Raw genomic sequence first — 25175 nt, forward strand, 5'->3', positions numbered from 1 at the left:
AACTTACTGGTTCAATTCGGTGATCAGTAACATTGCAAAATTAAGGTGGAGGAAGTTTAGAGAAACCTTTCATTTTTTTTCCTTAGGGTGACAATTTTTTTCCATGTCAAATGTTGTTTTATTTATTATAATACAGAACATTGTGAAGGCATGAAATTGGCAATATTTAACTATGGGATTCCCTTATGCAAGAGAAATTATGTGCTGGAGTACTTACTGACTGCTTTTGCACTCAATATTCCTTAGTTTAAAAGCACAGTTTAAAACAGTATATACAATATAATCTCATTTAAAATTATTATCAATAATAATATGATAAATATGTGCAGGCTCAGTCTCCCAGTCTTGTTCCACTCTTTGCAACCCCGTGGACTGTAGCCCATCAGGCCCCTCCCTCCATGGGATTCTCCAGGCAAGAATACTGGAGTGGGTTGCCATTTCCTTCTCCAGGGGATCTTCCTGACCCTGGGATCCAATCGGCATCTCCTTCATTGGTAGGATTCTTTACTGCCCGGGATGCAATATGCTAAACATATGTGTCTAAATTTGTGCACGCATTAGAATGAGAGGAGTATATCAAACGGTTGTTCCAGTTGTCTTTGAGAAGCTGTTTATAGAGGCCTTCATAATCTGCTCGGTTTTCTGTCATGTTTGAATAGTAGGTACCTAGTGAATGTTTTGGAGAAGGCAATGGCACCCCGCTCCAGTGCTCTTGCCTGGGAAATCCCACAGATGGAGGAGCCTGGTGGGCTACAGTCCATGGGGTCGCGCAGAGTCAGACATGACTGACGTGACCTAGCAGCAGCACCAGCAGTGAATGTATACCACTTTTGAAGTAATTATGCTTCTAATCAGAAGGAAAACACAGAACCAAACCATGAAGCGCAGGATTAGTCTGTATTTGTAAAGCAATGATTCCTCGTCTCATTTAGCAAAGCATTCATCAAAGGAATAGTAGCCTAAAAACTCAAATGTATTATTAGCCACCGTCCAAACTTACTCATCTTCAGTCAATATACACTCACCAAAGGTAACTGACCATGAAGAAGTGCCACCAGCGAAAAAACCATACCCCCAAAGAGGCAGGTTTACATACAGCCTGCACTTTCTGGATCATGTTGAACCGTCCCAAAGCCCACTTTTCCAGGGAGGAAAAAGTCATGCCCAAGCCGTGGACTTTCAACTACCAAGCTCCACCCCTAGGAAATGTCCTGGGCAACCGTAGGGTATAGAAGCACCTGGTCTCCGAGCAACTGGAGTTCCGTTTAGCCTGTGGCTTCATAAATCATGAGACCTGGCCAACTCCTCCACTCGGGGAGACACCAGGTTCCCTTGAGAACACACTGTTCTGGCCGACGCTTTATCTGAATAAAGAGACCCTGTGCAACTCTGCGCCAGCACGGCAGATCAAAGGGAACCTAGTGGCTACATTCTATGGCTGCATGGGTTCATGAACAACAAGGAGACCCATCCCCTACCAGTGGCTTTGAAACAATTCCACGTGCCTGAAATTCTGCTGTCATGCATGCCCTGAAGACTGGCCTTCATCAGGACATGATGTAGCGCTGGAGTTGACAAGGTCCTCGACTGGGGAATTGGACCACTGAGGTTCAAATCCTGGTCCATGTGTGACCTCGAGCGGCTCAACCCTGTGCCTCTGTGCGTTCTCATCGGGTGAGTGGGAGTAGTAACAGCACCTATCTCATCAGCTGCTAGGTGGGGTCGATGAGTTAATATTTGTAAACACGATAAGCCTGGACCATAATAAGAATGATAAAGTGCTTGTTAAATTGAAAATTGCCTGTCATGACGGTCTCAGTGATTTCTCTGGACCCTTAGAATCGGGTTCATTCCTCTATTTTGAAAGAATGCTAGGGAAAAAATTCAGATACGTTTCTGTAGGGGCGCAAATAAGGGAACAATTGGTTCTGCTGGAGGAAAAAAAGGAAAATCATGTCAGCAGAGAGCACTGGGGTCCCAGCATGAGTGAAAGCCCCTTTGGTCCAGAAAAGAAAAGGTGAGGCATTCCAGTGGAAACACCGAACGTATAGTAACACACGATGTCGTTCAGCTGCTCAGTCGTGTGCAACTCTGCGACCCCACGGGCTGCAACACACCAGGTTCCCCTGTCCTTCATTACCTCCCGGAGTTTGCTCAAACTCATGTCCATTGAGTCAGTGATGCCATCCAATCATCTCCTTCTCTGTCTCCCCCTGTTCCTCATGCCCTCAATTTGTCCCAGCATCAGGGTCTTCTCTACTGAGTCGGCTCCTGGCATCAGTTGGCCAAAGTGTTATTTCCTGGGTTGTATGTAATATGTGAAGTGAAGTGAACTCGCTCAGTCGTGTCCGACTCTTTGCAACCTCATGGACTGTAGCCTACCAGGCTCCTCCCTCCAAGGGATTCTCCCTCCATAGGACTTTCCAGGTAAGAGTGCTGGAGTGGGTTGCCATTGCCTTCTCCAGATGTGATATGTAGGGATCTATATTTTCACTCACGACAATAGAGCTAAAGCTAAGAAAGGGAAAATCCTGGCTCAAACGGGGCGGCGTCTAGGTTGTGCAGGTGACCCCACCCCTCCCAGAGTCATCTCTGAGTGACAGCCCATGAAACTCCTGTTCTTCATTACATAGCCCCGCACTAGAATCCCGGGTCTCTGCTTACTAACAGACAAAGGATAGCAACCTTGCTTGGAGCTACAGGGAAACCTAGACCCAGAGAGGAACTCAGCGTTCTGACTCTTGCCCGGCATGGTGGGAGGGGACCACTGCTTCTGCCTGACGGCTTTGTCACACAGGTCTTCAGGAAGAGACAGCCATCGCTGTTGCAAGCTGGAAACACTTGACACTCAGATGACGGTCAAGAGAAGCTTTCCAACAGATATGCCCTTACGTACCCCTCAAAATCGGGGTTCTTTTTCCATCTCATAAAGATGCTTTGCAAGCAAGAGAAAGAAATAAGCAACCTGCCTGTTCAAGTTGACTAAGCAAAAGTCTGAAGTTCAGAACTGGTAAAACAAAATTACCAATGGTTCAGGACACACGTTGTGACAAAATTCCCGCTCACAAACCCCGGCCCGTCGATCATTGAAAACCCTCCACAGATTATAGGGTACTCGCGTCAATGCCAGCATTTGGAAAAAGTCTAACAAGACTTATTTTGAAGAATTCAAAGATGAGAAAAGAACACACATTAAAGATCAGAGGTAAAACAAAAGAACACTGTATGCATAAATGAAATTGAGTATGTTAGTAACACTGGCAGAGGCTGGCTAAATTCATCTCAACAAACCGTCTCAATCCTATTTTACAGATTCTCAGATTTTCTATTAAAATAGCAATGTGCCTTCAATATCATATTCATACTTTCAGATGCCCCTCTTAAAAAAAAAAAAAAAACTGTTACAAAACAGTCATTCCAGATGAATGGAAACTAAAATTTTTGTGGTGAGCACACTGCTTTCAGAAGTAGAAATATCAGTGTTGTACACAGGAAGCTGAGATAATATTAGAAGCCACTGTTATCTTGATAAAAAAATAAATTAAAAATAAAAATGGATTGTAGATTAACTAAGACCGCTTTCACCAGACAAAAACCCATTTTGCTCAGTGGCTCAGCTGTTATCAAGATCTGTCCCATGTTTATATTAATAACTTTCCCTGGCTTTGCCCAGCTCCCCTGTGCTTGGTCTGCCTTCCTTGTGACAAATCCTATGTTGCTATACGCTTCTTTTGGTTGAGTAGTAGTCTACACCTCAGACAAATAATTTGGCATTCTGATTGAGGCAGGAGGCAGATGCCCCCGGCATCCCCACCCCACGCTCCCGCCCCAGAGTAAGCAACTGGAGATGCATTCCCTATTGCCCGAAACTCCAAGACAGGAATAGCAGGACAATTAAGGGAGGAGGCTGGACCCTACTCAGACCGCGTATCTGTCTTTCCCAAAGCCAGGAGCCTTCCCAACCACACTCATTCAGTCAGTCAGTCGCTCAGTGTCGGACTCTTTGCAACCCCATGAACTGCAGCACGCCAGGCCTCCCTGTCCATCACCAACTCCCAGAGTTCACTCAGACTCACGTCCATCGAGTCAGTGATGCCATCCAGCCATCTCATCCTCGGTCGTCCCCTTCTCCTCCTGCCCCCAATCCCTCCCAGCATCAGAGTCTTTTCCAATGAGTCAACTCTTCACATGAGGTGGCCAAAGTACTGGAGTTTCAGCTTTAGCATCAGTCCTTGCAAAGAAATCCCAGAGCTGATCTCCTTCAGAATGGACTGGTTGGATCTCCTTGCAGTCCAAGGGACTCTCAAGAGTCTTCTCCAACACCACAGTTCAAAATCATCAATTCTTCGCTGCTCAGCTTTCTTCACAGTCCAACTCTCACATCCATACATGACCACAGGAAAAACTTCCCAACCACACATGCACAGAAAACGCTCTTGCAGGCCAAAGGGGAGCAATGTCAAAGGATGCTTTACCCAGATGCCTTTGTGGTAGGATCCATCTTGGCTAAGAGATGCGTGCGCACACATGGGAGGATCTTGATATGCACCAAATATGGATTGTGAACCAGTCAAATCAGAATAATTGGCCAAAGGAGACCAGGAAGACGTGCCCCACAAAAGTAATTCAAACACTACCAAGAGGACACAACTCGGCAGCTCTCTCCCTGAGCCCACCCGTGCGTCCATTCACCTGTGCTGTGCTTTTTCCTCTTAATAAATACTTCACCTCGTTCACTCTTTTTATTTTTGTGGGAATTATTTTCCTGCAAAGCCAAAGGGCCAAGGCCCTTGTCAGTAGCCACTGGTTTAGTGGCTAGGATCTGGTCACCTGCTGTGAAATGCTGACTCACTGGAAAAGGCCCTGATGCTGGGAAAGATTGAGGGCGGGAGGAGAAGAGGGCAACAGAGGATGAGATGGTTCGATGGCATCACCTACTCAAGGGACATGAGTTTGAGCAAGCTCCAAGAGACACTGAAGGACAGGGAGGCCTAGGGTGCTGCAGTTCATAGGGTCCCAAACAGTCAGACACCACTTTGTGACTTAACAGCAACAGAAAGAGACTATAAGAGGGCTGGATTAGATACTGAGTTGCAGCTCTGCCCTGTAACTCTTCTCAGAAGCCAGGCCTTAGGGCTTTCAACGGTCAAAGAGGTCAAAGGGCTAAACTGCTGATACTGCCGCTATCTAACCAAGAACAATGACTTGAAAGATGAAGTCGTAGATAAAAGTGCTGTTTCTGCACAACCATGATGTACAAAGTGACAGACGCCTTGCTTGTTGTCTTAGCTGCCCAAGACACAGCCTTTCTACTGTATGGGGTCCACTGCGGTTGCTGTTTACTCACTAAGTCCTGAACGGCGGTTTTGCAATTCCGTGGACTGTAGCCTGCCAGGCTCTTCTGTCCATGGAATTTCCCAGGCAACAATACTGGAGTGGCTTGCCATTTCCCTCTCCAGGGAATCTTCCTGACCCAAGGATCAAACCCGCATCCCCTGCATTGGCAGGCAGGTTCTTTGACCATTGAGCCACTTTTTAAAAATCAGTCAAACCAGTTTTGAATGTATAGATGCACTGTCTTATTTTATTAATAATAGAAGAACTTTAAACACAGTCCGGATTTTAGTTCTTAGAATTTGAGATGACCAGAGGATATAAAACCTAAAAGTCAAGCCACAAACGCTACAGTAATTAGAAGGCAGGTATCAGCTGCTGAGTAGGACAGCATCTTTTGGAAGTCAAAAAGAAAGTAACAGACTTCTAGGACGAGGAACACTGATATACCGGTCACATCAGTTCTTAGGATCTGTCTCTGGATTGGGGTGAGTAAGAAGATTGAATGTGATGGTTCTGTTTTAGATTGAAAATCTTTGACTCCTAGAAAATATCACTTTCTCTTTTATGTAGCATCTTTACAGGCAAAATAAGATGTTAAGAGGTTAATTTTTTTTATTTCAGTCAATAGACTCAAAGTTCAGGGAGTGTGTGTTTGCTACCAAATTACATAGTATAGTCATCACAACGACTTCTGTATGAATGACAGAGCACACGTGGCTCAGGAAAAGAGTTACTACCTTCAAGTCTGTTTGTTACATAAATAGATACATCCTTACGTGGCCTTCCCTCGCGGCTCAGACTGTAAAGAATCTGCCTGCAATGCAGGAGACCCGGGTTTGATCCCTGGGTCGGGAAGATCCCCTGGAGAAGGAAACGGCAACCCGCTCCAGTATTCTCACCTGAAGAATCCCATGGACAGAGAAGCCTGGTGGGCTACAATCCATGGGGTCGCAAGGAGCCAGATACAAATGAGCAACTAACACTTTCACTTTCATCCTTACGTAACATCTCAGAAGTAAGTCACGAGAGTCACGTTGGGGTGCCCAGAACACCACCAGCATCCTAGGAGGTGTGATTCAGATGAAGGATGACCCAGCAAGACCGAGGGACCCTCTGGTTAACCTTCGGTGGGTATTCCAACCTCCTCTGACCCTTCTTGGCACCTCTTTATTAAGGTGAATAGAAGCATGCACAGGGTTTCCCCCTCCAGGAGAGCACACTTTGGAAAAGTCTGAGTTAGAAACTGCTACTTTTGTGCAACTGGGTTAGAAATTTCAGGCGCTTTATGTTTTCATAGACCTTTTCGTTTCTAGGAAGGGGGAGCTGGATTTCCATGCTACGTTTCCAGTCTGAGAGAGAATCAGGAAGTAGAACGAATATGAAGCAAGGGTGAAATAGAAACAGTGGGACAAGAAAACAGAACTTCTGAGCCCTGATACAGCATCTTCCAGGGCAGTCGGCAGATGGCTTGAGAAATTGCTGATTTTATGTGATCTCAGGAACTCAAGGGCTTCCCTGGAGGATCCTGCAATGCAGGAGACACAGGTTTGATCCCTGGGTCAGGAAGGTCCCCTGGAAAAGGGAATGGCAACCCATTCCAGAATTTTTGCCTGAAAATCCAATGGACAGAGGAGCCTGGTGGGTTAAAATCCATGGGATCTCAAAGAGTTGGTTACCTCTGAACACACAGGGAAATGTGATATCTGTCTTAAAATACAAATATTAAAAAACTATGATACCCATAAAATATGTAACACCAAGCCTCAGGTTCTTTGTGTCCCGTCACAGAAAGACTTCAGTGAGATAAAATGATAGGTAAGGGGTGGATTTATTCAGAATTTAATGCACTCCACGCGCAAGATGTGGATGATATCAGAAGGTGAGAGGCCCCAAAATACGGTGTGGTTAATCTTTCCAGGCTGGGTAATTTCATAGGCTAATGAGTGGGAGGATTATTCCAGCTGTTTTGGGAAATGGGTAGACATTCCCAGGAGTTGGACCACTGTCCACTTTTTGATTTTTATGGTTGGCCTCAGAGGTGCCGTGGTGCCTGTGGGTGTGCTGTTTAACTGATGTGTTACAGTGAGCGTACACTGAGGCTCAAGGTCTGGTGGAATTCACCCACCATCTTGGACCCATTTGATTCTAACAGGCCTATGTGTTGTCCTCGGGCTCTGTTATTTTTCAAAGGCTGTGTCCTGCCCCCTTCCCTCCTATTTCAGATGGTAACAGTCGTGCCACCCTGATGGGAAATGTTAATAATGGGGGAGGTGTCACATGTTTGGGAAATTTCTGCACCTTCCTAGTTAGTCCTTACGGTTCGTGTTTGCTCAGTCATGTCCAAGTCTTTGCCGCTCCATGAACTGTAGCCCACCAGACTCTTCTGTCCATGGGATTTCCCAGGCAAGTTAACTGGAGTGGGCTGCCATTTCCTCCTCCAGGGGACCTTCCTGAAGCAGGGATTGAACCCACAGCTCTTGCACTGCAGGTGCTTTCCTTATCACTGTGCTACCTGGGAACCTACCTCTCAATTTTGCTGTAAACTTAAAACTGCTGCAGAAAAAAAAAAAAAAAAGGAAAGAAATACAACGATGCTTTTAGTGGAGCAAATGGAGCTCCTTTTAATGGAGCTGATGATGAAAAGTTCGTACTAAATAGATAGAAAATTCTTAAGAAATTCTTACTACTGTAGTGTGTGCTCAGGTACTTCAGTCAGGTCTGGCTCTTTGCGACCCCGTGGACCATAGCCTGCCAGACTCTGCCATCCATAGCGTTTTCCAGGCAAAGATACTGGACTGGATTATCATTTCCTTCTCCCACAGCTAGAAAAACATACAAGCCTTTTTACTTTCATCTTTCACAAATAAAATAATGTGAGGAAGACGTGTATTAGGTGAAGTATACACACTCTAAGGAAAGATTTTTGACTTTTGGAGCTTGCCCTCAAATTGGGCAACACATAAGCTCTTCAGTTGCTACAACAGCTATCCTGACAGCAAGCAAGAGTTTGCATCCCAGTAAAATTTCTCTCTTCCACCTCCCAGTATATAACTTGAGCTCCCAGGAAAACATTTCTCATAAAACTCTGCTTTCTTCTTTGATGTTGTAACTTTTGGCTGGGAAGAATCAGGAAATGTTCCTAACCTTGCTGGGGAGAATACACCCATAACAGCCAAACCTTCCTTGCTCAGAGACCCAGATAAGCCATTGAAAAGGGAGCCTGAAAGTGCTCCACCTGAAGAGGACAACTCTCAGGAAAGATATTCTTCAAATGGAGTTTTCACGTCTATTGCCCCTTCCATTTCCTTAGGATATAATTTCCTCCAGGTCAGCATGAAGTTAGGAAGGACACGTTGCCACCCAAAACTGAGAGTGTGTGTTTCTATAGCATCTGTTTTTGACAGTGTATATAAATAAGCAGTGTCTCCACCCCAGTAGAGGGCAAAGAAAGATACATATCTTTTTATGAGTTGGCTTTCTGAAAATGCAACTGCAAGAAAGAATGTGGGGGTGGAGCCCAATATAAGCACAATGTCAGAATGAAAAAGAACCACCTACAAAAATCTTTCTTGAAAAAGCATCCGTTCCTGAAGAAGATGCCTCTTGTGTGGGTTCGCACACACAGATTTACTCGCTATCCAGACTGACTTTTTCTCCCAAGGGCTTCTTTAAGAGAGAAACTTTAAACCTGGAGATGAAAAAAAAAAAAAAAAAAGCAAATTATGATTCTTAGAGATCTGTTGCCATTCTAAATATTTAACAGAAGCTGAGTGTGGCAGAGACACGCAGTTCCATCCCCAAGAGCTGCTTCTTGGATCCAGTGGTTTGGAGAGTGGTTTGAGTCCAACATTCAGAAGCAGAGGAAACAGATCCTAAGCAGCTCAGCTGCATTTCTTAATGCATCAGCCAGACATTCTATGCTTTAACTTAGGTCAGCGTTGAGGCAGGCTGAGACCCAGGATCCTTCGCTGTGGCACTCCCGGCTGGACAAACACCTTGAGAAACAAAATACGAAGGGACTATGAGAAACTTCAGACAACTGTGCACACGCGGTCAGGGCAGACGCTGAGTGCGCTCGGTCGCTCAGGCACGTCTGACCCTGCGCCCCCGAAGACTGCAGCCTGCCAGGCTCCTCTGTCCATGGAAATTTCCAGGCAAGAATACTGGAGTGGGCTGCCATTCCCTACTCCCAGGTTCTGAATAAGGAGATACCAAAAGGCCCAAAAGACCAACCGCCACTTCGCTAGAGCTGGGAACAAAAGCAGGGTACTGTACATGACCCACCAACGGGCTGGGCAAACCACCTAAGCTGTCCCTCTGGCCAGACTCATGGACCCTCGCTTACCCTCACCCTATATAAGGAACAAGCTCACCTCCACCCTCCTCAGGGAACAAGCAGGGAAACCTGCCACTTGCCCTCCATCCCTCCTGCTGCAGCAGGGGCCCCAGGAAAGCTTTCCCTGGATTTTGTTGTCCAGCCTCTGATCAATTTCCATTGATTGGCATCAGCCAAGAACCTTGGTCGGTATCAACATCTTGAGATAGAATCCATGTTTTTCTTCATATGCATGCATGGTTTATTTATTATATAGACACATACGTGTGCCCGTGATTATGCGCGACTGGCAATAGTTTTAAGGCAGGAGACGGCAAACCGGACAGGGTATTTTTTCACTTGCTGACTCCCTGGCATGCTGCAGGATGAGAATCCCTGGGTCCCTGGCATTAAATATTAGAATTATCGTCCAGTCACAGTGGTTGGATGGCATCACCAGCTCAAGGGACATGAGTTTGAGCAAGTTCCAGGAGATGGTGAAGGACAAGGAAGCCTGGAGTGCTGCAGTCCATGAAGTCTCAAAGAGTCAGACACAACTGAGCAACTGAACAACAACCAGTTGTAGTAAAATCCCAAAACACCCCCCCATACATCCCCAAAAACACGCCAGAGAGAGCTGCTGCCCTGGATGGGAATTAACTTCATGAGCAGGCTGATAGGCAAGACAAGAATTCCTCCCCGCTCTTGAGGTCTGGGTAACTTGAGACCAGCGTCCTGGGATTCAGCTGGCTCCTCTGCCAAGGGCCTTTTGCAGGGAGCTCCTCCCACCATCTGAGCTGAGCTTGGCAAGGAGACTTCTTCCAACTTCCCCACTTGGAAGGTTTGGTTTCTGCAGTACTACCCTCTCTGATATGCTGACATTGGAAAGTGAATGGAAGTAAATGCAGGAAGTCAGATGGGGGGGAAATCAACTTTGGATTTTGTTCACACTGTAAAGAATAAACGCACACTATACCTTCCATCTACATAGACGACCCTTCGTGTGCAGGTCCTTTTAAGTTTAACATATTATTTCACACATTTTAGAAAGGTTAGGTATTACTTTCTCTGCTTGATAGTGTTCGAATACCTCTCTTTTTTTTTTTTAAGGGGTTCCAAAGTACTTTGGGAAAGACAGGCACAGAGAATACTGTTACACTAGGGTCTTGTCTAAAAACAGAGGAATCAGACCCTCACAATGTACCAGACACCACGTAGTAGGGACTTTATAAATAGTTTTCATTTATAGCTTCACATCAAGCATGACAGATACTGCTACTACTATTTTATACACGAGAAAGGGCTTTCCTGGTGGCTCACTAGTAAAGAATCTGCCTGCAAAGCAGGATACTTGGGTTTGGTCCCAAGTTCTGGAAGATCCCCTGGAGAAGGAAATGGCAACCCACTCCAGTATTCTTGTCTGGCCATTCCCATGGACCTGGAAGGCCCAGTCAATGGAGTTACCAGAGTCAGACATGACTTAGTGACTACCCCAAAACAATACATATATGAGAGAACAGAGCAAAGAAAGTTTAAGAAACTCTCATAAGTACTAACAAGACATACGTCACTTTTAAAATGCACGGGTTTAAAAGTTAACTTGTTTCTAACTTTGACACCAATGCAAATATTATTTTAACACCAAAGAAAGTGTAAATACACATTCTTAAATCTAATCTTCATGGAATCCAAAGATAGCCCCTTGGTTGAAATTAAATGTATTTCTGTTATTTTTAATGATTGGCTTAAAGAAGTGTGAAAGAGGATTTACATCTGCTCATTATCCAAGGACTTCTCAGGCGACCTAGACTACTCCTGCCTGTCCCAAGAGTTTAAGGTCAAACACATGTCACCCTTCTGGCCCAGACGTAGGCACACCCAGACCGTCACACGGGCTCTAGACATTCGGTAGGAAACCAGAAAAGAAACAAAGGCTTCATCTGTATGTGGCGAGGGTGGAGCCCGGGAAACAGGATGGTTAAGCACCTGCCATTCTTCTGCTGCCCCCACCCCCCCCTTTCCCTTTGTCCTTTCCTTCTTTCCGTCCGCTCAAAAACGTCTGACTCTTCACGACTCCAGGACTGTAGCCTGCCAGGCTCCTCAGTCCATGGGATTTCCCAGGCAAGAATCCTGGAGTGGGATGCTGTGTCCTTCTCCAGGGGATCTTCCAGGCCCAAGGATCTCTTCCATCTCCTGTACTGGCAGGCAGATTCTTTACTACGTGCCACCTGGGAAGCCCTTCTTTCCATCAACCAAGGACTATTTGCTACATGCCTAATAAATGCCAGGTTTTCTGCTGGTGAAAGCTTGCCCCATCTCTCAGAAGCTTCCTCCTTAGAACATCTTGTCACCTAATTGTTCCGCCCTCTGCTTTGGGAACATGTCCTTAGTTTCTCTGTTCTTCTTGTTCTGGCCTGGCTGTCTCCCTAGACATTTCTCTCATTGGAGGATTAAATCTTGGAAAATGCTGGTGACTTCTGCATCTTCCTCTATCTCCCCACTGCTCTGCGGCAGGAACTAGGGCTCTACTGAACCGGATATTGGTGTGATTCCCCCCCCACCCCGCCCCCAGGTCAGTTCCTTATGCCTGCATTTTGGTTTTCCAAGAAAAAATGGTCTTTGGTTGGATCTTTGTTTTGTCACTTTAAGAAAGAAAAAAAAAATACTAGCCATAAGCTTATAAACTGACGATACAGTTTCTCTTGGTGGCCTGCTTCAGAACGATCCAGGTCTCATTGTGCTTTTCAGACTTTCATCAGTGTCTGAGCTGTGGGCCTCATTACACTGGAGAAGAGATTTCTTTTCTCTCTGTTCCTCTTTTTAAATTTTGATGTTTTGGGTGTCTTTTGTGGAGGACTGCCGAACAAAAGAGCTTTTACTCTTTTTACTCTCAGTCATCTTGTCTAGAAGTCCTGACTTAGGCAGATTAAATGGAATTTGTCAAGGCACTTAAGTGTCACATGAAGTAACCATTGCTCAGCCTTGCTTACATGCAGGGAAATAAATTCCAATTTTTTTCCCAGTCATTTCTAGATTAGTATAGGTAGCTTATGAATTATTTTAAAGATCAGGGTAAATTGATAACCAACTGCTCAGTCGCTCAGTGGCTCTTTGCAAGCCCATGGACTGCAGCCCACTGGGCTCCTCTGTCCACGGAATTTTCCCGGTGAGAATACTTGAGCGAGTTGCCATTTCCTACTCCAGGGTATTTTCCCAACCCAGGGATAGAACCCATGTCTCTTGCGTCTCCTGCATTGGCAGGAGCATTCTTTACCAGTATTGTCACCTGGGAAGCCCTGATAACTAATTATGGATCCTTACTCTTGCCTGGAAAATCCCATGGGCGGAGGAGCCTGGTGGGCTGCAGTCCATGGGGTCTCGAAGAGCCGGACACGACTGAGCAACTTTATTTTCACTCTTCACTTTCATGCATATTGGAGAAGGAAATGGCAACCCACGCCAGTGTTCTTGCCTGGGAAAATCCCATGGACAGAGGAGCTTGGTGGCCACAGTCCATTGAATAACAGAGAGCTGGGCACAACTAAGTGACTGACACTTTCACTTTGACTGTGAACCTCCAGGAATGTGAATGATGAATTGGGAAGGATGGCCTGGCAGCTAGGCAAAACTATCCAGGCAATAGGTTCTCCACTAATGAGGAAGCATTGCAGCCTCGTAAAATGTAAGTTTCTCCGGGTCCTGAGTCAGTGAAGGATGAGGTGTCCACTGGAAAATCATCCATACCAAGCACGGCAGATCAATGGCTCTGATCAGTTTGTCTGTCTGGAAATTGCTTCTTTGGTGGCATGTGGAAGCTGGTAGACAGGAAAGAGACACCTTCCCCCATCCTTTCACTTCCTAAGAAGGACTTGCCACCACATTAACCTTTCAGCAGCTCTCACAACAGATCACCCTGGTGTATCTTCATCTTCTTGGGTGAGTCTGACTTTTGCACATGAAGACCAGTACCCTGGAGACCCGAGGTACCAAATCAGGCCCAGGCAACGAAATTCATGGAACAGGCGTGTTTCCATGACTCGGAGAGCACTTGGACCAATCAGTTAGCAGAAAGCTCATGAGATACAGGTAGCCGTTTCACAACTAACCAGACTTCAGTTTCCTTAGCAGATTGCACTTCCTCTTTGCAGCACAAACTCAAATTACGTGGCCAAAACATGGTTGGAATAGACAATCTACATGGGTTCCAGACTTGCCTGGTTCTGTGGAACTGGAAGCAGGGGCAGATCCTGGGATGGAAGAAAATGTGCCTTGCAGAATTCAGAGGAATGAAGCCGTCTGCGCGGAGTCTGTGAATGAATCTATCAGGACCCCAGTTTCTGCTGGGGCGCTGCGGAAAGTGATGAATTCCTGGCCTCCTCTGACTCCACTCTGCCGTCGGGGTGGAGAGACAGCAGCATTGCCCACTGTAAAGTAAGCCTGTATAACAAGGCAAACAGAGCACCCTGGGTCAAGTTGCAGCAGGAGCCATGGCAATACACGGGAATGAGTCAACGCAGGATTAGAACAAAGAATGTGATTCATGGAACCCTCTCAAATGTGCATGTTGGGATGTGCTGCACCGCCAGCCTGAGCGGGGATGTAGCAGCATGCGGAGGTGATTTACATACATGCGAACTCATGCCCAGAGAGCCAGTGTGACTTGAACATTTACAACCCCCAGATCACGGGAGACGCACGCAAAGGCAGACACAGCCTGTAGTAAACAGAACCCAGGAGTGCCCTTGACAACTGTTCAACATTTAGTGAAATAAATCAGAGTTAGGATGAAACTGGCTCCTTGAACTGCTGAAGGACCAAGCCTGAGTTCCCTTCCTATGAGGATGAAAAGATTACATTGTTGCAGATGAGGGTGGTAACTTGGTCTCAACTTAACTGGTAGAGTTTAGGAATGTGGACAGAAGTGTTACTTTGAGTCTATCTGCCTTCCAGGAGCCTACTTCACTGGGTCCCCCTATAAACATCCTGCCCACCCCTCAAAACCCACTGTCTCTTCCTTCCCCTTCCTTGCAGCCCTCCCTTACGTCTCCTCTGTGTCTTCTTCTTCTTTGACAGTTTTTTTTTTAATTTAAACTTTATTTTCTATTAGGATATAGCCGATTAACAGTATCGTGATCGTTTCAGGTGAACACTGAATGGACCAGCCGTGTATGTATACATGTATCCTCTCTCCCCTACGCTCCCCTCTCATCCAGGCTGCCACATGACATTGAGCAGAGTTCCCTGTGCTGCTCAGTAGGCCTCTGTTGGTTATCCATTTAAACTATTGCAGTGTGTACATGTCCATCCCAAACTCTCACATCCATTCACGACTACTCGGAAAGCCATAGATTTGACTAGACGGACCTTTGTCAGCAAAGCGACGTCTCTGCTTTTGAATACATTGTCTAGGTTTGTCAAGGAACAAAGGAACTCGGGGGCTGGCATGCTGCAGCCCATGGGGTCGCAAAGAGCACTAAGTCGCAAAGAACACGACTGAGCAACTGAACTGAACTGAAGGTTTGTCATGCTTTTTCTTCCAAGGAGCAAGCGCCTTTTAATTTCATGGCTATAGTCACTGTCCGCAGTGATCTCTAGACATCGTCAAACATTCCGGCATAGCAAACTTCCTGGTGTAGGCAAGATGGGTGCCTTGCTGTTATCCAGCTACACCTTAGGTCTCCAGTATCTAGACATTTGCTTGCAGTGGGTACTCTGTGTGCAAAGTCCTGCCCTACCACCTCTATCCATTCAGATCTTACTCATCATTTCAGCTTTATCTTCAGAGCTCCCTGTGACACCCAAATCCTCTCTGTTCTCACCAGTTTCCCTGAATACAAGTATTTTCCTTCACCTTTGGATCACCGTAGCACTTGATGTAGTTCACAAACCATTTCCCTTATTTTGACCTTTTTCCTTAAATCTGACTACCAAAAAAACACACAGAAGCAACTTTTGAACCCATTATATAAACATATAAATATTAATGGCATAACTTACATAAGCTACTCTCTATTCTGTTTGAATTTTACTTTCTTTATTTTCTTTTTGCCTCTAGCAAATCTATTGTATCTTTTTGTATGAAATTTTTACTGGTGTGTACACACTAAAAGAAAGAAGTCTTTATATAATTATCTCAAACTCACTGATGAATACATGGTTATGCTCTCTTTTATCAAATGTGATAGAAAACAAACCATAGCCTCTTTGCAGGGGGGAAAAGACAGACGAGAGTTAGCTGGACCTCAGAACCAGCTAACTGATCCTTCCTCTTCCTTTTTTACTTGAAGAAACTGGAATCTAGGGGGAGGAAGTGGCTTTCCCAAAATGGTAGATCTGGCTTGTGATTGTCAAGGTAAGTTCCCAGGGCTCCAGTTCAGAGCTCTTGTGCTAGACCAGTTCCTTGTGTGGGGTCCATGTGTCAGAGTCTGGTCCACCAACTGGAAACTCATTAGAAATGCAAATTGTGGGGTCCAGTCCCCAAGCCTACTACCTAAAAAGACTGGGCTGAGGCACCACTTTCCTATGGCCGTCCCGTGTAGGAGATCTCAAGCTCCGGTGCATCAGAGTGACTCAGGGTGGTCCTTTCCACATGGAGCAGTGCGTGAGTGGTAAGCTGATGCGGGTTCGCACCAGACTTCGAAGGCTGCTATGTTCAATATCAGATTAGCAACCTGACCGAGTTCCTGCCATTGACAACTTAATCCAGATTACTCTGTTGACACAGTAAGTTTTTTCTTCCACTTGAATCACTGTGGTGTCTGTTTCATCTTAATTTATGGAGCATAATGAATTTACATCACATTTAAAATAAACACCCACTAAAATTCATTCAGCTCTGACTTTTATCATGTGCTGTAGGGGTGCAGAAATGCTGAACACGGGCACATTTGTCTCGGTGGAAAAACATAGACAAAAATGAAACAAGGTCTAGGCATTTTCAGAATGATTTGTTTAAACACAATTGTTGAATATATAAGGACGACTTCTAAAATTAAAGACCTAGAACATACATGCAAAAGCCAATAGAAGAGGAAACAAAGACGAGCACATCAATACGCTAATGGACAGAGAAGAAAGGAGAAGCTAGGGGAACGGAGACCATGCGAATATTCGTAATAGTCAAAAGCCAAGCACATTAATACGCTAATGGACAGAGAAGAGAGAAAGGAGAAGCTAGGGGAACAGAGACCATGCGAATATTCGTAATAGTCAAAAGCCAAGCACATTAATACGCTAATGGACAGAGAAGAGAGAAAGGAGAAGCTAGGGGAACAGAGACCATGCGAATATTCGTAATAGTCACGGAGATTTCCCTCAAATTTGATGTGAAAACCAGATGAGTAAAAACAATCAGACATAAAAAGGTAGAGAATAAAAGGGAGGGGGCAAATATATTGGGTAAATACCAAAAAGAAAAAAAACTCAAGCTGTAAAACACCATTACCACATTAATGTCTGACAAAAAATAATTCAAGACAAAAAGATAATTATTTTATTTTATAGATCTACAATTTCCTATGATTTAACAACAATTAATATGAAGAATATATCATTCATGATGATTTAACATATATCAATACATCATGTATCAATACACCATAATAATATACCATAACTTAATAATATACCATAAGTTAATAATATATCATTGAGATACACAGGAAGCAAGAGCTCTTAATACAAGTAAAAATGAACTATTCCACCATTATGGTAGAGACCTAAACACACTTAGTTAGTAGTTAAGAGATTAAGCAAATAAAAAATATTTAAAGGTATTGAACATTTTAATTATATAATGATATAATTAACCATTCTATAAATATATAGACTTTGTTCCTAACAAAGTATAAATGTCTTTTTTTCAGTCATGGTACATTCACAAAAACTGGCCATTATGTTTTAAAGAAAATAATATGCTATGTTTTCTGACCACAGTTCAATAAAATTAGATATTAAAATCACAAAGAATGAGCCTCCTTATACACACACACACACAAACCACACAAAAAGTTAATAAAAGTCTGACTGGACATTTTAAAAGACTTCTGTTTGATAAACTTTGGGTTACTACAAAGTACTTAGAAACTTAAAAAAAAAAGAGAATGTTATAGATTTTATTGTCATAAAACAAAGAAAACAAGAAGAGGAAAAATGAACTATAAGTTCATCTCTACAATCTTAATAAGACCCAAAAAAAGATATTTTTACTGTACAAAATGAAAATTATAAATAGATTATAAAAAATAATCACCCACAATCCCATTATAATTATTACTTCCTTGCCTGTAACCATAGCACATATAGTAAGCAAAAATACTTCAGGTCAAATGACTCAAATTATACGATGTTTGTACAGTTTCTGGGCTGAATTTCCCCTTCAAATCTGACCAACGTCACAAGTGAGACTCCTTAAAAATGAGCGCCCTGAGGGGACTCTCCTGATGGCCCCGCGGCTAAGCCTCTGTACTCCCAGCGCAAGGGCCCATCGGCCAGCGAACCTGATCCCACATGCTGTGACTAAAGGTCCTCCATGCCCAAACTAAGACCCGGTGGAGCCAGATTAATAAACTAAATCTGTTTAAAAAGAGAAAAAAAGACAACGAAGGCCCTGAGCATCATCACGAGGGCATTTAGTTTGGTGTATATGTGTGAGTTATGGTGGAGGGTTGGACAAAAGGTACCTCCTCGTAATTCATCAGGAATTCTCCTTTCTTTTAAAATAAATTATTTCTGTCTAGTTCAGAAAGAAAGTAGATGGTTCATTTTAGCAGTTTCCCAGAAATCTTTTGGTGACATGAAAATTTGGTGATGATTTGGCCTGCAAAATGAAGCGATGAAGATGGTGGAGGATAAAAAAAAAAAAACTCTGTTTGTGTGTGTGTGTGTGCGTGTGTGTGTGTGTGTGTGTGTGTCCACAAGGAAATAATAGGGAAAGAATCCCTCAGAGTCCAATGAGGGGAAATCAGTTTGGGCTCTGAGGTTAACAGAGGAGGTTTCCTTACATAATGAACCCTGATAGAAATGCCACCCCACTGCTGCCAAAGGGCAAGGCTGCTTTCATTTGGCTGGAAGGTCCAAGACCCAACCTTTTGCACGTGGGAGGCATGTTTGGGGTCGATACAACCATTTTGTTTGGCAGTAGGAATTTGGGGCACTGAACGCATTTCTTGTTTCGGCATTGACCCTCCTAGGAGGTATGCCAGGAGACTGCACTCTTCTCTCAGAAAGAACCAGAATAAAAAACGGCCAGCGTGTCCAAACAAGCTGTGAAATCCTATCCCTTTTGCCCCCTGAACAGAGTCCAGTGCCCCGAGATAAAGGAAATCCATTCTGTAATCTGATAGGTTTGTTACTGAGCATTTTGCCAAGAACAATGGCTTTCCTTCACATAGTGCCAGGGTCCAGGTGCAAGAACTTCACCTGGTAAACTCTAGTACAAAAAACAAACAAACACAAAAACCCCACCTTGGCATTTAAGGCATACACTCTAACAGGACAGGTAATGTGATGGATTTTCTCAGCAAGAGCGAGAATACTGTGCTGGCATTTCTGGCAGACTCTGTGTGGGAGGTCTTTTAGTTTGATGGCCAAGGTCAGAGCTCAGATATAGAAATCTAAAATTAGATTACTGTAATTGCTCCCATTCTCTTCAGGCCACTGAAAGCTCTTTGAAAAGAGGACCTTTGACTCTCCAGTACTCATGGTGGCTGTAGGCACTTGCTGCCTCGTCAATATTTCCCAAATGAATTCTCTTTTCTTTCTTGGTGGGCTTACATGTTGCGAGTTTGGGCTTCCCAGGTGGCTCGGTGGTAATGAATGTGTCTGCAGTGCAGGAGACGCAAGAGATGAGGGTTCAGTCCCTGGGTTGGAAAGAGCCTCTGGAGAAGGGAATGGCAACCCACTCCAGTGTTCTTGCCTGGAGAATCCCATGGACAGAGGAGCCTGGCGGGCTGCAAAGAGTCAAACATGACTGAAGCGACTTAGCACGCACACACAGCTGATTTTCATAAGCATTTTAATACCAGAGTCAGTCTGGTTTTTCAAACAGAACTAGCTGGACCAGTCACTTTTTTTTAACCTGCAGGCTGCCAGCTCTTCCAAAGAGGAAAATCCTTTTATATCTTATTCATATAAAAGATTTACCTCAAAGAAAACCTTCATCTCGGGCCCTCCCTCCTTGTAAAATGATGAAAGGTTAGTCCTTCAAGAGCACAGACAGTGCAGAGGCACTGAGGACAAATAAGGGCGTATCCTTGCTTACCAGACACACCTTGGACGTTTGCATTTTCCTTTTTAAGTAAATCCTATACTGCACAGAGCTTCATGCAAATCACTGGCAGGAAATAGCAACCTAAAGTCCTTTTTAAATCATGCCAACCTGCAGGTTCAGGATTGCCTTGTGGATGGATGGTAGGAAGAATCAGTAACTTGATCCATCCATCCATCGGAAGATAGAAAGAACAGGGTCAGGCTCTGAGAGCTTTCTCAGAGGTGAGTACTGAGCTTACTCCCAGGTGAGTACTGCAACAGGAGCATTGAGGTATTTGCATTTTGATGCCCCATCTCTACATTCTGAGAGGAGCTTGTTTATTGCAAGTAGCAACAGGATTAAAAAAAAAAAAAAGAATTCTGTTGGCCTTCTCCACTAATTGCTGTCCTGGCATTCTCTTATCCACTTCTCTTTTATTACCCTAGAAAATGATGGCAAATCCATAGAACGTTTAAGGCTGCTGCGCACCTGGAGGCAGAGAAATTTCGGTTGGTTTCAGTGAGCTTGAGATGGCCCTGTACGAGCAGACATCAGAAGTGGACCTGGTCTCAAGAGACTTTACAGGAGATGTCAGGTAGGAGCCAGGGCAAGGCAGAATTTCCAGAGTGAGCCTCGCTGCCTTATCTTAGTAAATCCGTGCTTTGCTTTAATTAAACCTTTACACAGAGACTCCTGCTGAAAAAGTTCAAATGTTTCGAAATAGGTAGAAGCAAGCTATAGACTGAGGCAAAAATACATACTGTGTTTATCACCCAACACAGCTTTTTATATAATTACATCCTTGTGCACGCTTTATTTTTGGTTCCTGAAGAAAGTCGCTCAGATGAAATTAACGAGTATGCAGGAGAAGGTGCTCGGGTGCTTCTTTTGGTTTCTATGGCAACCCTGGGGCATCTTCTTCAGCTGTCTCATCGACTGAGTGTGCCCAAGTGAGGTGGGCTGGGACTTTCAGTTGAGCCTGGAAAGGCAGGGAGGAGAGCTCGGGCCACAGAAAGAGCTCACTGCTGGACAGAAGAAAACCCCTGGCGTGTAGGATACGCGTCCCCTCGTTTCCGTATGAATGGCTGCCATCTGAGTGTGCCTTTGCCAAATGTTGTGAGGGTTCGGTCTACACGTGCCTTTGAAATATCTCTATTGGTAAATGATCTATTTTTATGGGTCTAAGTACCTAATGCCTAATATTTATATATTTTAAAGGCAACTCCTAAAGATTGAGGGCAGGAGGAGAAGGGAGTGACAGAGGATGACATGGCTGGATGGCAGCACCGACTCAATGGACATGAGTTTGAACACACTCCAGGAGATGGTGATCGACAGGGAAACCTGCTGTTCTGCAGTCCATGGAGTCACGAAGAATCCGACAGGACTGAGCAAGTCAGCAAGATGCATTTTACTGAAATACACTCTGTCTGCAGGATCAAATAAAAAGTTTTTTTAACCTGGGACTTTAGAAGTTAGCAAAAAGTTGAGAAACAAAAGTCAAAAAAAGCTACACAGTATAAGATTCCATTCATTTATTGGTTATACGGGAGTGAACCCAGATACCAGCCCGAAGGCAAAGATCATTTCACATATCAAATCTAAGCAGAGTCTGGGATCAGAGTGGTCATTTAGCAGGAAGAAAGTGGCGCTAGTGGTAAAGAATCAGCCCCCCAATACAGGAGACACCAGGGATGCAGGTTGGGTCCCCGGTTGGGAAGATCCCCTGGAGTAGGAAATGGCAACCCATCCCAGTATTCTTGCCTGGAGAATTCCATGGACAGAGAAGCCTGGAAGGCTGCACTCCATGGGATCACAAAGCACTGCACACGACTGAGCGACTAACACAGACACAGATTATTAGACAGAAAGTTTTTATATATAAAACTCAATTTTAGGAGAAAGTGTGCAACAGTACCACCCATTTTCCAAACGATGAGTTCTTGAAGACAAAGTCCATACCGAAAACTTCAAGTAAGCAGAACTATAACATAATTCCTCAATAAATTTTTGGTTAAATTGAATAGAATTTTCTAGAAGTCAAACCACATAACAGAGTCGACCCTTCAGAATGCAATCTCACGCTGGAAACAAAGGACTTCTGAAAATTAGTACCATCACCACACAGCCCTACGCTCGAGCCTCATCTTTTGCGTGGCTCGCACTCATATGACCTGTAGAATGGATTGCCTGATTTCCTCAAAGCAGCAGGGAGAAGCAAGACCCTAAATGACACTAGGCCAAAGCAGCAGCTGTCTGTTCAACGGACAGACTTCAACACACACCCCCCCCAGGAAGAGGTGCCCCTCGCAGCCTGAATCACAAAAGGAAACGTTAAATAATGCACACTGCTCTTTGAATGAGGCAGAGAATTGTATAACATTTCAGCAAACCGTTCCTCCACAACAATGAATGCCCTCGAGGCCGCAGATTTCAGTTACTCGAGAAGAACCACTTATGTGTAATTATTCATCATCATTATTCTTACTGTTTAGTAACGCTCGTGCGGAATCTGGCTCGTCTTCCTAAACTCCTCCCTTCCACAGGCTTCTTAACTGTCCCTCTTTTCACTTCCCAACCGTTTCTCCTCTGGCTTCCAAAGCAGATGAGTGACTTTGCAGGGCTAGGACCGCCAGTATTGCATGCTGGGAAATCCTTCATCCCAGGCCAACCAGGACAACTGGTCACCTAGTCCAGAGCCAGGCGATACGCTAGCACCATTGCACCCATGACAGCTAGGTATCACCTTATAATAAGGTAAGAAGTTTTGAGTCATTACAACAAGACTCACAGTGGCTCAAATCATCAGATCCTTAGGGTCCTTGATCCAAACTATTAAAAAAAAAAAAAAAAAGACTGGCTTCTTGAAATATGCTAATCATGGACTTGGTTCTTCATTTAAAATGCATAAAACTAGGCTTCTTTTCCTTTTTATTTCCTCCTTTCTTTCTTTTTCTTCCTGCCATCCTTCCTTCTTCCCTTTCTTTCTTCTTTCAATTTAGGAAACCGACTCTGATTGATGCCGTCAGTGTTTCGAGCTTTACAGTGGACATCGCTAGAGTGAAAGAAGCTTTCTCCTTTGGGAGGATTACCTGAGGGGCTGTTACTTTAAAAGGCTGCCGTTGGGAGGTCTTATTCGGCTGTCACTAAGAAGAAGCACTAAGGAGAAAAACTCTGAAATTCCACCCTTGCTTTTTCCTTTTATATATGTGTGTGTGTGTGTGTGTGTGCGTGTGTGTGTGTGTTTTATATAGTGGTGAGACATATATATATGTATATATTTCTTTTTTTTTAAAGTAGTGGTGAGACCCGTAAAGCATTGAACTTGTTGCCTGGAGTCACTATTATGCATCTTGTTGAATGGGACCAGCCACCAGGAGGCTCTCCCTAAACTTGGCGGCTCCTGGCTGGAGGGAAACAGAAGCCTGTGATGTGGTGAGGTGCCTGCCGCTTAGTTAGTAACAGGGCTTTGTGGTTTCACCTCGGGACAGGCCTCAGCAATTCCTAGTTAATTGAAATTAATCTGAAGTTTGAAATTTACCCACATCCCACAGCCGAAGCTGAAATTTGTCATTAGTTTACATTTGTGAGCTGTGCCCTCTCCCCAGAAACCGAGTGAGCAGTTGTGCAGCAGGTTATGAAGGAGGTGGGGAGTCCTGGGTTCACGCACTCTATGCAGACAAACACCGTGTGTTTTCCCCACCTGAGAATAACAACAGAGAAGCAGAAAGGCCCGGGACAAAACGCAGAAACTTGCCAAGAATGCCTCCAAATGGAAAGCAGAGAGTGGTGATGAGAAAGCCCAGGTAAACGGCCCCAGGCGTGCTTCCACTGAAGTACAGTTGATTTACATAGACGTGTACAACTGAATCACTTTGCTATGTAGCAGCAATTAGCACAACATTATACATCAACCAAACTTCATGCATATGTATTCTTTTCCATTACGCTTTATCTCGGGTTACCGCATACAGTTCCCTGCGCTAGACAGTAGGACCTTGTTGTGGATCCATCCTTTAGGGAACAGTTTGCAGCTGCTGACCCCAGACTCCGAGTCCGCCCAGCACCCAGCCCCGGTCTGCTCTCCACGTCTGTGAGTCTGTTCCTGTTTCATGGCTAAGTCCATTTGCGTCATATCTTAGCCTCCGCATGTAAGTGACGTTGTACAGCGTTTGTCTTTCTCTTTCTGACTTACTCCACTTAGTGATCATCTCTGGGTCCTCCATGTTGCTGCAAGTTAAATGTCTTCGGTTTAAATCTCAGCTCTAATTCCTAATAGCTGTGTGTCCTCACACAAGACACTCAACCTCCCTGAGCCTCAGTAGCCTCATTCATTAAATAAGGGTAATAATAGTGCAGATGCCACTAAGATTAAATTATTTAATACTCATAAAGGGCTTAGAACCATTTTGAATCACAGTAAGGGCTTTATTGAAACAAAAATATTTGTTGAAAGGAAAAATATCGAGTATTTATTAAAGGAAAAATTTTAAGGAGCAACCCATATTTCAGAATGGAGATTTTCCTCAGTGTTTCCACTGGTGAAAAACAGTTAAGCTATTCAAAATCTGCCAGAGGAATTGATGTTTTCTCTGAGACCCACATATCCTTGGTAACTATGTACTCTAAAAGACCATAGAGCTTAGTGGATTAAATGAAATTTAGAGGCAGATAAAACCTGCATTTGAGTATCAGCTGAATGATTCATTAGCTTTAAAATCCAGCCTTGGTTTCTTCATCTGTAACAGAGGTCAATAAATTATAGGCCGTGGACCAAGTCTGGCCCACCACCTGTTATTAGTAAAGTTCTATTATAATACAGCTGCACCTTTTTTTCATATTATCTGTGGCTGCTTTTGTAGTATGAGGGCAGAGCTGCATGGCTGAGACAAAGAACTGTTTCACAAAGCCAAAAATGTTTACTATCTGGCCTTTCATGGGACATATTTGCCAACTCTGATTTATTATACGAGACTATAATAACCTGATTTGGTTTTGGGGAAATGAGCTAATATAAAGCTGAAGCCTACACAGAGTTAAGCTCAACAAAGTAACTTTTATCATCACACAGAGACTTAAAATCCAAGCCTTCTATTCAATAGTTTTTGTTATTTTTGTTTGCTTGTTTTTCGGATGTTTCTCTCTCCTCTCCACCTAGGGCATTCTGTCCACAAACAAAATCCGAGCCTGACTTCCTCCTTCTGGGATTAAGGTAACCTGCCGCTGCACCACGCCTGTTCTCGAGATTTCTATGGTCCTATTCATCCCACCTAT

General features: G+C 44.3%; 1 long non-coding RNA gene across 1 annotated transcript; it reads left to right on the forward strand.

The window, feature by feature from the left end:
• The first annotated feature begins 1283 nt into the window (after nucleotides 1-1283).
• On the forward strand, nucleotides 1284-22850 carry LOC138414564 (uncharacterized). The gene is made up of 3 exons (XR_011246889.1): nucleotides 1284-1674; nucleotides 20348-20496; nucleotides 21120-22850. It is a non-coding gene; the product is annotated as an uncharacterized lncRNA (long non-coding RNA).
• Nucleotides 22851-25175: the final 2325 nt, after the last annotated feature.

This window comes from Ovis canadensis, chromosome 11 (genome assembly GCF_042477335.2).
Source record: "Ovis canadensis isolate MfBH-ARS-UI-01 breed Bighorn chromosome 11, ARS-UI_OviCan_v2, whole genome shotgun sequence".
In the NCBI taxonomy this organism is placed as follows: Eukaryota; Metazoa; Chordata; class Mammalia; order Artiodactyla; family Bovidae; genus Ovis; species Ovis canadensis.